This window comes from Lissotriton helveticus, chromosome 2_1 (assembly GCF_964261635.1).
Source record: "Lissotriton helveticus chromosome 2_1, aLisHel1.1, whole genome shotgun sequence".
NCBI lineage: Eukaryota > Metazoa > Chordata > Amphibia > Caudata > Salamandridae > Lissotriton > Lissotriton helveticus.
Window position 1 is genome coordinate 303,993,506 of NC_136059.1, and position 14,520 is coordinate 304,008,025.

Genomic DNA, 14,520 nt, shown 5'->3' on the forward strand with positions numbered 1-14,520 from the left:
TTCGAGTTGCGGTTTCTGCAGTAGTCTGTGACAGTAAAAAATAAAAATATTAACAGTGTTTAAAATTGTCTCTTAAATTAGCGTCCACTGGAAAATTACACTTCCGGTTTGAAATCTACTTGTGAGTTTTGAATGATAACTGCGAGGTACGTCTGTGAAAAACCCATTTAGTATGGCTACTGGTACACAGCTGGCCCAATGTAGTGAACAGCTCAGGGAAAACAGTTTTTATGGTTCTAGGATATCACGTGGCCCCCTAGTGCTTTGATTGGGAGATGTTTGTATGTGCGGTTCTGTGTTTGCCTGTAGTGTCGTCCATGGTGTTGTGTGTGAATAGACCCTGTCTGTTATAATAGGGGTAGTGGATGCTGGATGTTGACTTGACCCTCCACCTAACCCGTGTCAGTTCTATCAGTCCATTTTCTTGTGTTGTTGGTAGTTCTCGTGCTGTAAGGGCTACAGCTGTATCTTCCTTGTTGTTAGTGGCGCATGTATGTGAGGAACTGTGATGTGTAAAGGGATGATTGTGTTGCAGTATTTTATTATTTTGATTCAGCTGCTATTCTGCTTGGTTAGTTACCTGGTAATCCTCAGCGAGTGCTAGTTAGCAATTTCCATAAGGAGTTTTTAGAATTTTGGTTGGAACACTAGGGTTCGGGATGTTGTACATCAAAGGATTTTTTGGGGACGGGCCCTAGCACACTCCAATCCCACGGAAGCAGGGCTTAGTTTCCCTAAGTCCTAACTCTGACCTCAGATTGCTGGTGTAGCTGATTCAACACTTGTGCTGCTCTAGTACCTTTTCAGAAGTTTGAGGTTGGATAATTTTATTTTTTTATTTTTCAGAACGAGGCATTTCTTAGCTTCTAGGTGTTGGGTGGTGCGAGTTTCTGTTTCAGCAGTTACAGCGCAGTACATGGTAGTTATTACACCGAGAAGTAGAACCCTCTTGTTCGTGCTTTCCCTCCCAGGTACCATTTGGAACTGTAGTTCTGCAGATATGTGGCTATTCATGGTAAAGGTTGGTTTAATTTCAGTATCTTCTGTGGTAGTGATATTCTTTTTCTCTTATGGATCGCCAAGTTTCTGGAAAAGTCTCTTCGGAGCATTTCACCAGGGTAAAATTTAATTTATGGGGGGTTGCAAAAAAGACTTGGCTATGGTCGTCTTCCAATGTCCTACAGGTTCTGCTGTGAGGAGTTCTGAACAGTGCTTCAAATGTATATGGAAGACCTGCTGTCGTTTGGCATGTGTCTTAATGCATATTATATTTCTGAAACATGAAATAAAATATTCAACACAAGCAGGCCCGGACTGGCCGTTGCGGGCACCGGGTAATCCCCCGGTTCGCCGCAAGGGTGGGGGGCCGGTTTTGGGCCTCTGGGGCCGTTTTTGTTACAGGACCGTTTTTGCAGCGTTGCTGCAAAAATGGCTCTGTAACAAAATAGGCCGAAAACCGGCCCTGGCAAAGAGCGCGGTCGCACCCCCAACCCTTCCGGGAGGTGGGGGGGCCGGCCAAGCTCTTCGCCAGGGCCGGTTTTGGTTCCCAGTCCGGCCCTGAACACAAGAAGTGTGAGAAAAGCAAGGACCCCCTGGGTAGTTATTAAGAAGACTCCTAGGGCAGGGTAGACACAGTGTGTGAGAGAAAATCCTAGGCAGTCTTATCGATAAGTAAACAAGTGACCTGACCAACATTGCAAAAGGAACAATCAACCAAAAAAGGAATTATCTGTATAAAACATACATATTTTTAATAATAAACATAGTAAAAATCATATAGATAACTGAAAGTAATCAGACTCTATGACAAATCAATCTAAAATTACATACAATCAATGCATATATTAACAAAACATATTGAATAAAAGAAGACACCAAAGTTACAAGAAGGTGTCCACAGTAAGGTGACGGTTAAATACTCGACGCGCGTTTCGGCGAAAACGCCTTCTTCAGGAGCCACCTGAAATTACATACAAACATATATAAGGTGCAGTTCTTAAATATTCTAAAATTACAGGTCAAACAACAGTACATACTTTAATTCCTTAACCATAGGTTCAAAACACATTATTGAGTATATTGCCTAGTGCTGTTAAGGTCAAAACTGTCACTTTGTTTCTTACATGTCATCTAATAGACATATACCATGAACAATGATTGTGTAGTACTCAAAAACATAGTCAAAATCAAATACAAAATGTAATCCTAACACCTATTGGTGACAATGCTACATTTCTTTTTAAATCCTCTGTAGATATAATGATGACCACTTACAAAAGGAAGATGGAATAAGGACACAGTCGTTGTCTTTGTGTGAGGAACAGGCAGTTGATGTACCTGGACAAATAAGACGATCATGTCATAATTATAGAATGATGTTATTATATTAGGTGTATAGACATGTCAAATGAACACATAATGCCATAAAAATGCAGAGGGCATGTGGAAAAAACACATAATGGGTCGGGTTTACCTGGGACTTAGACTTGAATAATCCGGTTTAGATAAATAGGATAATTTACTAAGCCTATATGGCTTTATAGAAAGGCGTATTAAGTATAAGGGATACCTGTCAGATGGTAATTACGATCTTTCGAGAGGTATCAGTAATTGTCAGGTGCACTAGATGGACTGGTAATTGGAAAAATACACAGCGAATCTGTAAAGATAGATAGAGAAACAGCGGAAACATGTGGGACACGTGGCCTACTAAAAATTATTAATGAGCCTACCTCAACATCTTGTTCCAATGAGGTAGAATAAAAGGCAAGGATCAGGAGACTAATAATTATTAGTCTCCTGATCCTTGCCTTTTATTCTACCTCATTGGAACAAGATGTCCTTTATAAATATGTTTGCTCTTATCTCTCTAGATAAGTGTGTCAGTCAGGAACCATACGTATGACTTATCGCTTTTCGTGTGGCTTCATAAGAACGTACCATTCACTGTGTGGAACAACTTTATGTTGAGGTAGGCTCATTAATAATTTTTAGTAGGCCACGTGTCCCACATGTTTCCGCTGTTTCGAAAAGGAGCAGTTATAATGTTACTATGCTTTCTCTATCTATCTTTACAGATTCGCTGTGTATTTTTCCAATAACCAGTCCATCTAGTGCACCTGACAATTACTGATACCTCTCGAAAGATCGTAATTACCATCTGACCGGTATCCCTTATAGTTAATACGCCTTTCTATTAAGCCATACAGGCTTAGTAAATTATCCTATTCATCTAAGCCGGATTATTCAAGTCTAAGTCCCATGTAAACCCGACCCAATATCATGTGTTTTTTCCACATGCCCTCTGCATTTTTATGGCATTATGTGTTCATTTGACATGTCTATACACCTAATATAATAACATCATTCTATAATTATGACATGATCGTCTTATTTGTCCAGGTACATCAACTGCCTGTTCCTCACACAAAGACAACGACTGTGTCCTTATTCCATCTTCCTTTTGTAAGTGGTCATCATTATATCTACAGAGGATTTAAAAAGAAATGTAGCATTGTCACCAATAGGTGTTAGGATAAAATTTTGTATTTGATTTTGACTATGTTTTTGGGTACTACACAATCATTGTTCATGGTATATGTGTATTAGATGACATGTAAGAAACAAAGTGACAGTTTTGACCTTAACAGCACTAGGCAATATACTCAATAATGTGTTTTGAACCTATGGTTAAGGAATTAAAGTATGTACTGTTGTTTGACCTGTAATTTTAGAATATTTAGGAACTGCACCTTATATATGTTTGTATGTAATTTCAGGTGGCTCCTGAAGAAGGCGTTTTCGCCGAAACGCGTGTCGAGTATTTAACCGTCACCTTACTGTGGACACCTTCTTGTAACTTTGGTGTCTTCTTTTATTCAATATGTTTTGTTAATATATGCATTGATTGTATGTAATTTTAGATTGATTTGTCATATAGTCTGATTACTTTCAGTTATCTATATGATTTTTACTATGTTTATTATTAAAAATATATATGTTTTATACAGATAATTCCTTTTTTGGTTGATTGTTCCTTTTGCAATTTTGGTCAGGTCACTTGTTTACTTATCGATAAGACTGCCTAGGATTTTCTCTCACACCCTGAACACAAGAAGGCCCGAAAAGCAACGAGTGATTAGTGCACCAAATGGATAGTGACAAAACTGGCCCTGCTTCAGGAATGCCTCTTTGTACATTAAACATCTTTCACAGCTTCACTCACTATGTAGTGAAAACAGGAAATGTTCCTGTATTTTAAAAAGGTATTTAATAAATGAAAAGATAGTGTACTCTGCTATTCTGTAGGACTAGCGGTTGACTTACTTGCAGGAATGGCCTATTCTTGGGGAAGACCCACATAGTCAGGCAATACACAGATCAATCACAAAGGAGTAAGAAAATACAGCTTATTTGCCCTCTGCTAATTTGATTATCTAAAGCACAACATTTGACTGCACCATAATTGCATTCGAGGCCTGGCACACAAAGTGCACATAAAGCTGGTTCTCCACATAGTTCAGGATCACTTTTCGTCTGCAAATGTTATATATACCTTGTCCTGCAGTGACGAAAGTATGTACCTTTGGTGGACTAACTGTAACTAAGTCTGGCATGGAGACCTAGTGATGAACGGCGTCCCAAATCAACCAGACTGTATCTGTCACCTACTGCAGGTGGATCTGGGCAGCCCTCAGACCACAAAAGTACAATGCCACCAACTCCCAACAGAGGACCCTCAGCTCCTCCTGCAATTTGGAGATTAAAGGACTTTCTTTTTCGGTTCTGTAATGCTCACACCACCTAGCAGCAGGAGAAAATAATCTAGAGCGCTTAGCGATGCCTATTCAGAACACGAATGTGAAGGGTAATGTCACTGAGTAAAAAAGTCCTACTCGCCTTATTCATATCGTGTGTGAACTCTTGCCATCCTGGCAGCGAAAAGTGGCAGAAGCCTGGCAGCACAGGTTACTGTGAGTAAGCTGCCTGCAAGTTGACCATGTTATGAGGAAACTGGTGTTCTTATGCTCCCACTGAAATGCGGGGATAGTTTTGGCTTATACAGGCTCATGAAATATCTGCATTGCTGGATGGGGCACACCAGCCCACTGGGCAGTGACCCAGAGTCAACTATGCATAGAAAACTAATTTCAGCGAGGGCACATCGCTTGACCTGAGCAACACAATGAAATCGCATTTTTATTTTTATTTATATATATTTATTTACAAGTACAAGCTTTGTATTAAAAAATAATAATAAACAACAAACCGTAAACACAGCTTCAAAGACTAGTTCATCTACAGATGTAACATGGCTAACTCCGGAGCATTGCATACCTGCAGGTGGGTGAGTGAAATAAATCATAAGGGCTAAAGAAATAAGAACGTGGGTCCCTTTGTTTCAAGAGGGTAAAAAAATGGTGGCAACTAGATATTTTGGCAGTTAAAAAAGTTAAAGGAGGTTCAATCTAGTTTGCATCAAGGACCCAAGCCTTCCTTTATTTACAAACTGCAGGTTAAAGCATTCCAGATACAAGAACAGACTTGTATATGGTTGCAAGCAAAAAATAGTCTTTTTGTAAAAATACACCATAGCACTGGAAGATATTTTAACGACGGGTTATTCTCCCTTTTCATGGAGCGGTGGTTTAGGACCTGGAGGGTACAGCACATCCTTTGCAAACAGTCTCCAGACTGACAAGTCCTCCACAATCCTTTAATTTTGCCTAGTCCCTATCTTATGGTCCACTTCAGCCTCCACGGCTTTGTGCACATGTTAGCCAATTCTTTAACTTTGCTGGTTCAAACTAGCCATTTCATTGCAGTACACTGCAGTCACCAGCCAGGAGTGATTTGTTGTCCTTTTAATTGGTTTTATTCTTGGTAGTAAGAGGGACATGGCCTAAAGGGTCCACTTTGGGGTATAAGCTGAGGTGCAACCCTGCTGGATATTTAAACATATCCACTAAAGCTTTTGAGGACACTCCATTCTTAGGGCAGGCCCTCAACAAATAAGAGTGGTCAGTGTCTCTGTACCAAGGACATTCATCACTTTCACCAGGGTAAGTCTTCTGCAGGACAGTACGAATCACACGTGTGAGATAAGACGTTAAAGTATGTCAGCTCTTCGCTATTTACTAACACAGATTATTTCCACGTCTGTACCAGATCCTGGATCACTGTTGTAAGAGAAAGCAGCTTGTTATTATTAATATTATTAGCGTTATTAATATTATTTTCTTTTAATATTAGTGGTAATAATTATAGCTATACACTGGTCCCGTCCCGCTCTTTACTTTATTCAAACATTTTCTGATTAAATAACGAATAAGCTGCAAGATGTATTTTAGCTTTAATTCCGTTCCACAAAGTAAAAGCAAAGAAAAGGAAGAACATTGGCTTATAGGTGGTATCTTTTCTGCAAGTAATGAAACCCTGCAGTTCCTTTTTACGGGGCCCAACAATGGCATTTTCCATTCCATAATACAGTAGAGAGACTGTTAAAGCTCATTTCTTTTCCTTGCTCTGAACAAATAGCATCTTCCATTACTGAGCAAGGATTTGTATTATATAGAGAAATTGCTACTGAGCTATTTTGGAAGATAAGCTGAATACGTTAGGTCTTTTGTTCTCGCTGTCAAGTAATATGCCTGTTCTTATTGTAAGTTTCCCATCCTGTGTCAGTAAGAGATCTCAGAAAGATCTTAATACTTTATTCCAGGTTTGCCTAGCAGAGAATCACTCTCCTGAAGAGTGATGTCTCAAAATGTTTAGAAGGACACGTTGTACCACGAAGGAATGTGTCTGAAGGATTTCTTGGAAATGGCAAGGAAACCGGGATTGCAAAATTGTGGTTACTAATTAGGTACTTCCTTCTTCAGATTTCTCTTTTTATGAATATGCTCCAAATGGCTCCCCACCAACAGCTTTCCATCCCTGCTAGGTGCTGCTATGCTACTTTATTTTTTAGAACAGTGGTCCTTAGGTGAACTATACAAAGAATAGATAACATATAGACCTTGATGGGTACTATAGATTTTCAATGTCCAGCCGGACAAGGAGTTTTAATAAGCAATGTGAAGAAGAAAATGTATACATAAAAAGCGACACATGTAATGAACGGGACACAATCCTGCATCCAACATGGGAAAAGAATTACAGAAAAAACATACAATGCAAATGACATAGAGGGGTTTTCAGGCAACAAATAGAGCTGAGGTTGCGTGGTGTGGTCATAGAGTCAAGCAAGCTAAGCATCAACAGTTACCACAACTTATATGGAATTCAAACAGAAGTGGTACTGGTTTTTGTCCTTTAATCACTGCTTTGTCAGCCCCGGCTGTAATGACATCAGACTATAAATGTTGAAGATTGATGCACGGGCGTCCACTTCTGTTTCTCTATACCTTACCAGTGCAGGTTCTGAGCACTTCTTTAGTATCTAGTCCTGAACGTCCTCAGCGAATTTGACCGCTACTAGGTAAATTATTACCTCCTTAGGTCTCGGGTTTAAACCATGTTGAGGAAATCGTTCGAATACGTCATTATTGGATCCACATGACATTTGCATGTCATGTCTATAATTTCACCATGACCCCTCAGCCTGTGTTTTACCATGCACCCAAAGAATATCAGGGAGAGGAAGGCAAAGTCTTTTTTGGCAAGAGTTCATATCTGAGTTTCCAGCTCCAACTGCCAGCCCTTCCCATGTCTAATCCTTTGACCGGCCTTGCTGGGTATCTTGAGGACGGCCTTGCATCCCTCTGGGCAAATCTCTATGGGTGTACCTGATCCTGCAGGTTTACGGAGTCTGGCGTTTTAGACCCGAACTTCAACCTCACTCCACACATCCTCTGGCTTCTGCATCGGTGCTGGTTCTGTGGAAGCCCTTGCCTACCAAGGTAATTTGCCTTCGGGACCAGTGAAAACGGAGATCTCTGGTCAGAAAGTCAGTGGTCGTTATTCATGTGGTAAGAGAAAGAGTTTGAGTATCTAAATAACTTTCTTTTCAACATAGAGAATACTGTATGGAAGGATCCTCCTCTACCAGAGGAATATGAGGAGAGACACTGGACCACCTCGTGGGGGAGCAAGGTATAGAAGAAGTTAAGCATTTAGTTGAGCCAACCTAAGTCGTCAGACGTAGCATCAAGATTAGTTTTTGTTTGTTGTTCATTTGATGAACTTAAAGCTGAAGGTACATTGACGTCCTACTCAGTTTTAATGTCCTTGGATATCCTGCTGTTGAGTAAAAATGAGGCATTCACAGATCATGCGTCATATGGTTATTGTTAGTTTGAAATATTTGACATTAAAGTATGGTGTTGAATGACTGTATGATATTAAAGGATCATGAATCATTGAGAGACCCTTTGATAAAGGAGATTGTGATGTCAAAGTAGATTATGTTGAAAGTTTAGTGTGGAAGGAAGCAGTTAACCATAGTTAAATGTGGTTTCTGAGGCAGAGAAATCACTGAAATGGTCCGAAGTTATTTTGGCATAAAAAAAGGTACTACCCTGAAAAGGTTTGAATGTTCTTGGATTGTCCTCTGTACATTGTTTTGGTGAACGATAATTGAAAGTGACACTGCAGATGGAATCTCCATTGTGGAGGCAACCATTTCTGATAGATACATCTGCCGTGTGGATTCCTCACCTTGTGAATATCCCCTTGCGTCAGCAACATTCGGAAATTCTTTTTGTAGCTTCGCGCCGACGTGGATCCAGACGTCACAGAGGCACGGCACCGCTCGCGACTCAGCTGACGTCACCGACGCCTATAATAGGCCCACGCCGGCGTGATGACATCAGTTCCCTTTTTTCCGCGTCGTCGACGCTAAAGGTTTTCTGGGATCGTACTGTAGCTTTACAGTAACTTTGTTTCTATTATCCTATTATTGTGTCTATCTTGATATTCTTCGAAATGTCGTCGAAGAAAACTGGATTTAAAGCTTGCGGCGAATGTGGCAAGACTATGTCTATCACCGATCCTCATGAATGCTGTGTCTGGTGCTTAAGTTCCGACCATGACGTCGAGGATTGTCCTTGCTGCAAGAAGATGACTCCGAAGGCTTTAAGAGAGAGAGAGACGAAACTCCTCGTGGCAAAACTTAAAAATAAGAAAGTTAAAAAGTCTTCGAAGTCTCGATCTCGACGGTCGAAGTCGAGGTCTTGTTCGAGGTCACGCTCGGAGTCTTCTTCAGCTCACGCTTCGAAGTCTTCGAGGAAGAAGCACAAGAAGAGGAGCCATGAGTCACTTCATCACTCTGAAAAGGACTCTAGTTCAAGACCGAAGTCCCAAGTCAAGCTTCTGAGTAAGGAAGTGGAAGTTTCAGAGTCGGAAGATCATAACTCTGTTGGTGAGGGTTCACATCCGAATTCACCCGAATCTCAGAAGAAGGTCCATTCTCCGGTTCCATCCAATCCTTCTGTTCAGGAGGATGAAGGTGAGGAGCAGGGGGCTGGTGAAGTCGAAGTTCCGGTGCCTGCGGGTTCGTCGACCCCGGTTCCTGGACTCGATGAAGAGGTCGACGTCGTATCGACTCCACCTCCTCAGGAACAACCTAGAGGTCCATATCCTGATTTTCCAACTCCAGGTCAGGATCCTTCTCAGTTCCTGAACGCCATGTTTGGTGTCTATTCTAGGGCAATGTTCCCGTCTGGCGCACCTGTTGGTCCCACGGGTCCTATGGCTTTTAACTTGGGTGTTCCCCAGGCTTATGCCCCTGCGCCCTTCATGCCTTTTATGCCGGCTATATCACCGCATTGGCATTTTCCGACACCACCGGCGTCGTCGACGCCAAAGCGCACGACGCCGACTCCGTCGACCCGGTCCCATCGACGCCGATACCTACGACTCCGAGGCAGGATTCTGCTCGACCTCGTATAAAAAGACCTCATCCGACTTCGGGTTCGACGCCGGCACCGACCCCGTCGGAGTCAATTCCGAATCCATTGGCTTCTGTTGTGAAGGAAAGGTCTCGGAGAGAGGCCCAGAGACTTCTGGAAGAGGAAAGATGTCAATATTCAGATACTGAAGAAGGGGAGTTACAGGATTCTGAGGATCCTTTTGAGGACTTGGGTGAGGCCAGTGGACTTGAACTGTCTCCTGAGTGGGACTTGGCTTCGGTGTCAAATGTACCATCGAAGGATGTGGTGCCTTATCACACCGTTATAAAAAAAGCATAGAGTTTATTGAATATTACTCTGCCCACTGCTGATTATAAACCTAATATTTTAACTGAGGTTCTTCATTCACCCTCGTCTGTTATTGAACCTATGTTACCCTTCAATGATGCCTTATCTGAGCCCATCTATGAGGTTTGGAAGAAACCTTTATCTGCTCCGGCCGTTTCTAGAACAGTGGCGAGGAGATACAGAGTTGCACCTGGGGACCCTGAATTTTTATCAACACATCCCCTACCTGAGAGTTTGGTTGTGCAGGCTGCCTGCTCAAAGAGATCTGCTGGTGCTTTTCCACAGGTTCCTGGGGATAAAGAATCCAGAAAGCAGGATCAAACTGCCAAGAAGGTTTTCTCCTCAGCCAGTATGGCGTTAAAGTCAACCAACGCAACGTGTCTGATGCGAAGGTATATCCATGCCTTGATGGATTCTGTCAAACAGTTGATTCCGAAAATCCCTGAGGATGACAGAAAGGATTTTCAGGAGGTGATATCGGACACTCAAGCAGCTGCGAGACAGGTGATTCAGAGTGGTCTGGACACTGCTGATTCGGTGGCGCGGGTCATGGGCTCTTCCGTGGCCACTAGGAGGGCTGCCTGGCTTAAATCATCGGAGTTCTCTGCAGACGTTCAGTCTGTTTTGATGGACTTGCCTTTTGATGGCTCAGGATTGTTTGGCAAGAAGGCTGATGCTGCCTTGGAATGTTTTAAGGACAGTAGGGCCACTGCAAAATCTTTGGGTCTCCAGTCCAGAGGTACTACTGGAAGACGCTACAGGGGGTTTGGAAGATCTTCCTTTCGTTCTTACAGACCATCTCAGCAGCAGCCACAACAGCAGCAGAATACGCTGTACAAGTCGTACAGGGGCAGGCAAAGATGCCGCCCTAGAGGGCGTCAAGCTTCCTCCTCCTCTTCCTCCTCCCCTTCCCAACCCCCGGCCAACGCAGCAAAGCAGCCCTAGATCCGCCATTCCGGATCATGTGGGCCCAGTGGGGGGTCGGCTTACACATTTTCTACAAGATTGGGAATTAATAACATCGGATCTTTGGGTTCTCAATCTTGTAGAGAATGGGTATGCACTTCCTTTCCAGGAATTCCCTCCCAATTACCCTCCTTGCCAGGGTTATTGTTCGGAGGACCACCTGCTTCTCCTGCAGGAAGAAGTCCTGGCTTTGTTCCGAAAAGGTGCGATAGAGGTGGTTCCAGAGCAGGAAAGGGGTCAGGGGTGCTACTCCCGGTATTTCCTGATCCCCAAGAAAGATGGCAGGCTTCGGCCAATCCTGGACCTCAGGATTTTGAACCTTTACCTGAAACAGGAAAAGTTCAAGATGCTCACTCTTGCGCAGGTTCTTCAAGCGCTGCTAGAAGAAGACTGGATGGTGTCGATCGACTTGCAGGATGCGTATTTTCATATTCCCATCTTGAAGTCGCACAGAAAGTATCTCCGTTTTACGGTTGGGTCACAACACTACCAGTTTGTGGTCCTTCCGTTTGGTCTTACTACTGCGCCTCGAGTCTTCATCAAGGTGATGGCAGTGGTGGCAGCTCATCTCAGGAGAACGGGGATACATGTGTTTCCGTATCTAGACGACTGGCTGATCAAAGCGGAGTCGCCGGAGAAGGTGCTCCATCATCTGCAAGAGACAACTCAGTTGTTGCACAGGTTGGGTTTTTCGATAAATGTACCCAAGTCTCACCTGGTGCCCTCACAGCGCAACCTGTTCATAGGTGCGGTACTGGACACTACTGTGTGTCGTGCATTCCCTCCTCCTCAAAGGATTCGCGACATACAGGAGATGATTCCTTTGTTTTACAATGGAGCGGTCGTTCCAGTCCTGAAGGTCCTTCGCCTGCTCGGTCTGATGGCTTCATGCATTCTGTTGGTCAACCATGCACGCTGGCATATGAGGGCGCTCCAGTGGTGCCTCCGCAGGCAGTGGTGTCAGCACAACGGAGATCTCAGGGAGTCAGTGAAGATCTCCAGAGAAACTGCAGCGGATCTGTCTTGGTGGAGCGTGGAAGGCAATCTGTCTCAAGGGAAGCCTTTTCAGATTCCTCCATCGGTTGCCACAGTGATATCGGATGCGTCCACTCTCGGGTGGGGTGCTCATCTGGGGGACCTGGAGGTCAAGGGTCTTTGGTCTCCAGAGGAAAGGTTGCTTCACATCAACCTTTTAGAATTGCGGGCGATACGTCTGGCGCTCAAGGCCTTCCTCCCTTCCCTTCGCGGTCAGTCTGTTCAGGTCCTGACGGACAACACGACCGCGATGTGGTACATCAACAAACAGGGAGGAGTGGGGTCGCAGTGTCTCTGCAGAGAGGCTCTGCGTCTCTGGTCCTGGGTTCAGGACCATCGGATTTGTCTGATGGCAAATCATCTGGCCGGAGTTCAGAACGTTCGTGCAGACAGTCTCAGTCGGCAGTTCTCTGCCGATCACGAGTGGAGGCTCCATCCGGGGGTAGTTCACAACATCTTTCAGATGTGGGGGACTCCTCGGGTGGACCTGTTCGCCACTCGCGAGAATGCTCACTGCCTGTCATTCTGCAGTCTCCAGTATCCGATGCAAGGAGCCTTGGGGGACGCGTTTCAGTTGAGTTGGAGCTCGCAACTCCTTTACGCGTTTCCTCCCATACCATTGATTCCTCGGGTTCTGAGGAAAATTTGCCAAGACCGGGCCCAAGTCATATTGATCGCCCCGGATTGGCCAAGAAGGGTGTGGTATTCAGACCTTCTCCACCTCTCCTCTCACCCTCCGCTCCGTCTCCCTCACAGGGCAGATCTCTTCTCTCAGATGGAGAGGCAGGTTCTACACCCCCACCTCCAGACCTTACACCTTCATGCCTGGAGATTGAACGGGGCAACCTGATTTCTTTTTCTCTCCCTCACGATGTGGTGGATGTCATTTTGTCAGCCAGGCGTGACTCCACTAAGTCCATCTATTCTTATAGGTGGTCTAAATTTGTTACTTGGTGCAGGGAGAAGTCTATAGACCCTTTGAGGGCCCATTTATCTGATGTTCTCCAGTTTGCCCTTTCTCTGGCACAGCAAGGGCTTGCTGTGGCCACGGTGAAGGGTTATCTTTCTGCGCTGTCGGCTTTTATCTGTTTGCCTGACCAGCCTTCTCTTTTTAAATCTCCTATAGTTTTAAGGTTTTTGAAGGGCCTCACGAATAAGTTCCCTCCTACCCCTTTTATTGTGCCTTAGTGGGATTTAAATCTTGTTTTGACATTTTTAATGGGTGCTCCTTTTGAGCCTCTTCACAAATGTCCTACGAGGGCTTCTGACTTTCAAAACGGTTTTCCTCGTTGCAATAACCTCGGCAAGGAGGGTAAGTGAGCTTCAAGCTCTTAGTCACAAGCCCCCTTTCTTGTCCATTCATGCTGATCGAATGGTTCTTAGGACCAGGGCTGCTTTTCTGCCAAAGGTGGTGACTTCTTTCCACCTTGGTCAATCCATTACCCTTCCTACCTTTTATCCTCCCCCACACCCTTCCAAGGAGGAGGAGAGATTACACCGTCTTGACCCCAAGAGAGCGGTGTCTTTTTACTTGGACAGGACTAAAGACTGTCGTTTGGATGACCAGCTCTTTATTGGCTTTGCTGGCTGCAAGAAAGGAAGAGCGGTCCATAAGAGGACTTTGTCGAGATGGATCGTCCTCTGCATTAAGATCTGCTACTCTTCGGCCGGTAAGGAACCTCCAGAGGGTATAAGGGCTCATTCTACGAGAGCTAAGTCATCAACCTCAGGGTTGGCTAGAGGTGTGCCTGTTGAGGATATTTGTAGAGCGGCAACTTGGTCTTCCCTCCACACTTTCGCGAAGCATTACTGCTTGGATTCCGAAGTGAGGAGGGACAGTCATTTTGCACGCTCTGTCCTTCAGGATTTCCTGGTCTAGAAGAGTGGACACCCTCCTCCGGGAGTGGGGACTGCTGTGGGACTCTATTCACAAGGTGAGGAATCCACACGGCAGATGTATCTATCAGAAGAACAAGTTACTTACCTTCGGTAACGCTTTTTCTGGTAGATACTATATCTGCCTGTGGATTCCTCACTCACCCACCCGCCTCCCCGTTGTCCACTCTTCTATACCGGAGTTTATGTAATGTATTATTTGATTGTCAAGGGGTTGTTTATTTAAAATGTTTTATTGCATTTGCTTCACACTGTGTGTGTTACCTTGATTTCTATATTGCGTATACTGTGTATATGTCTACTGTCATTGGTCCGTCCGTGTGCCTCGAAGGCACGGAAAAAAGGGCGGAACTGATGTCATCACGCCGGCGTGGGCCTTTTATAGGCGTCGGTGACGTCAGCGGAGTCGCGAGCGGTGCCGTGC

General features: G+C 44.2%; 1 protein-coding gene across 24 annotated transcripts in view; it reads left to right on the forward strand.

Annotated features, from left to right (window-relative positions):
- NEDD4L (NEDD4 like E3 ubiquitin protein ligase) overlaps window positions 1-14,520 on the forward strand; it is a 1,578,130-nt gene that overhangs the window by 1,238,886 nt on the left and 324,724 nt on the right. The gene's annotated exons all lie outside the window — the stretch shown is intronic.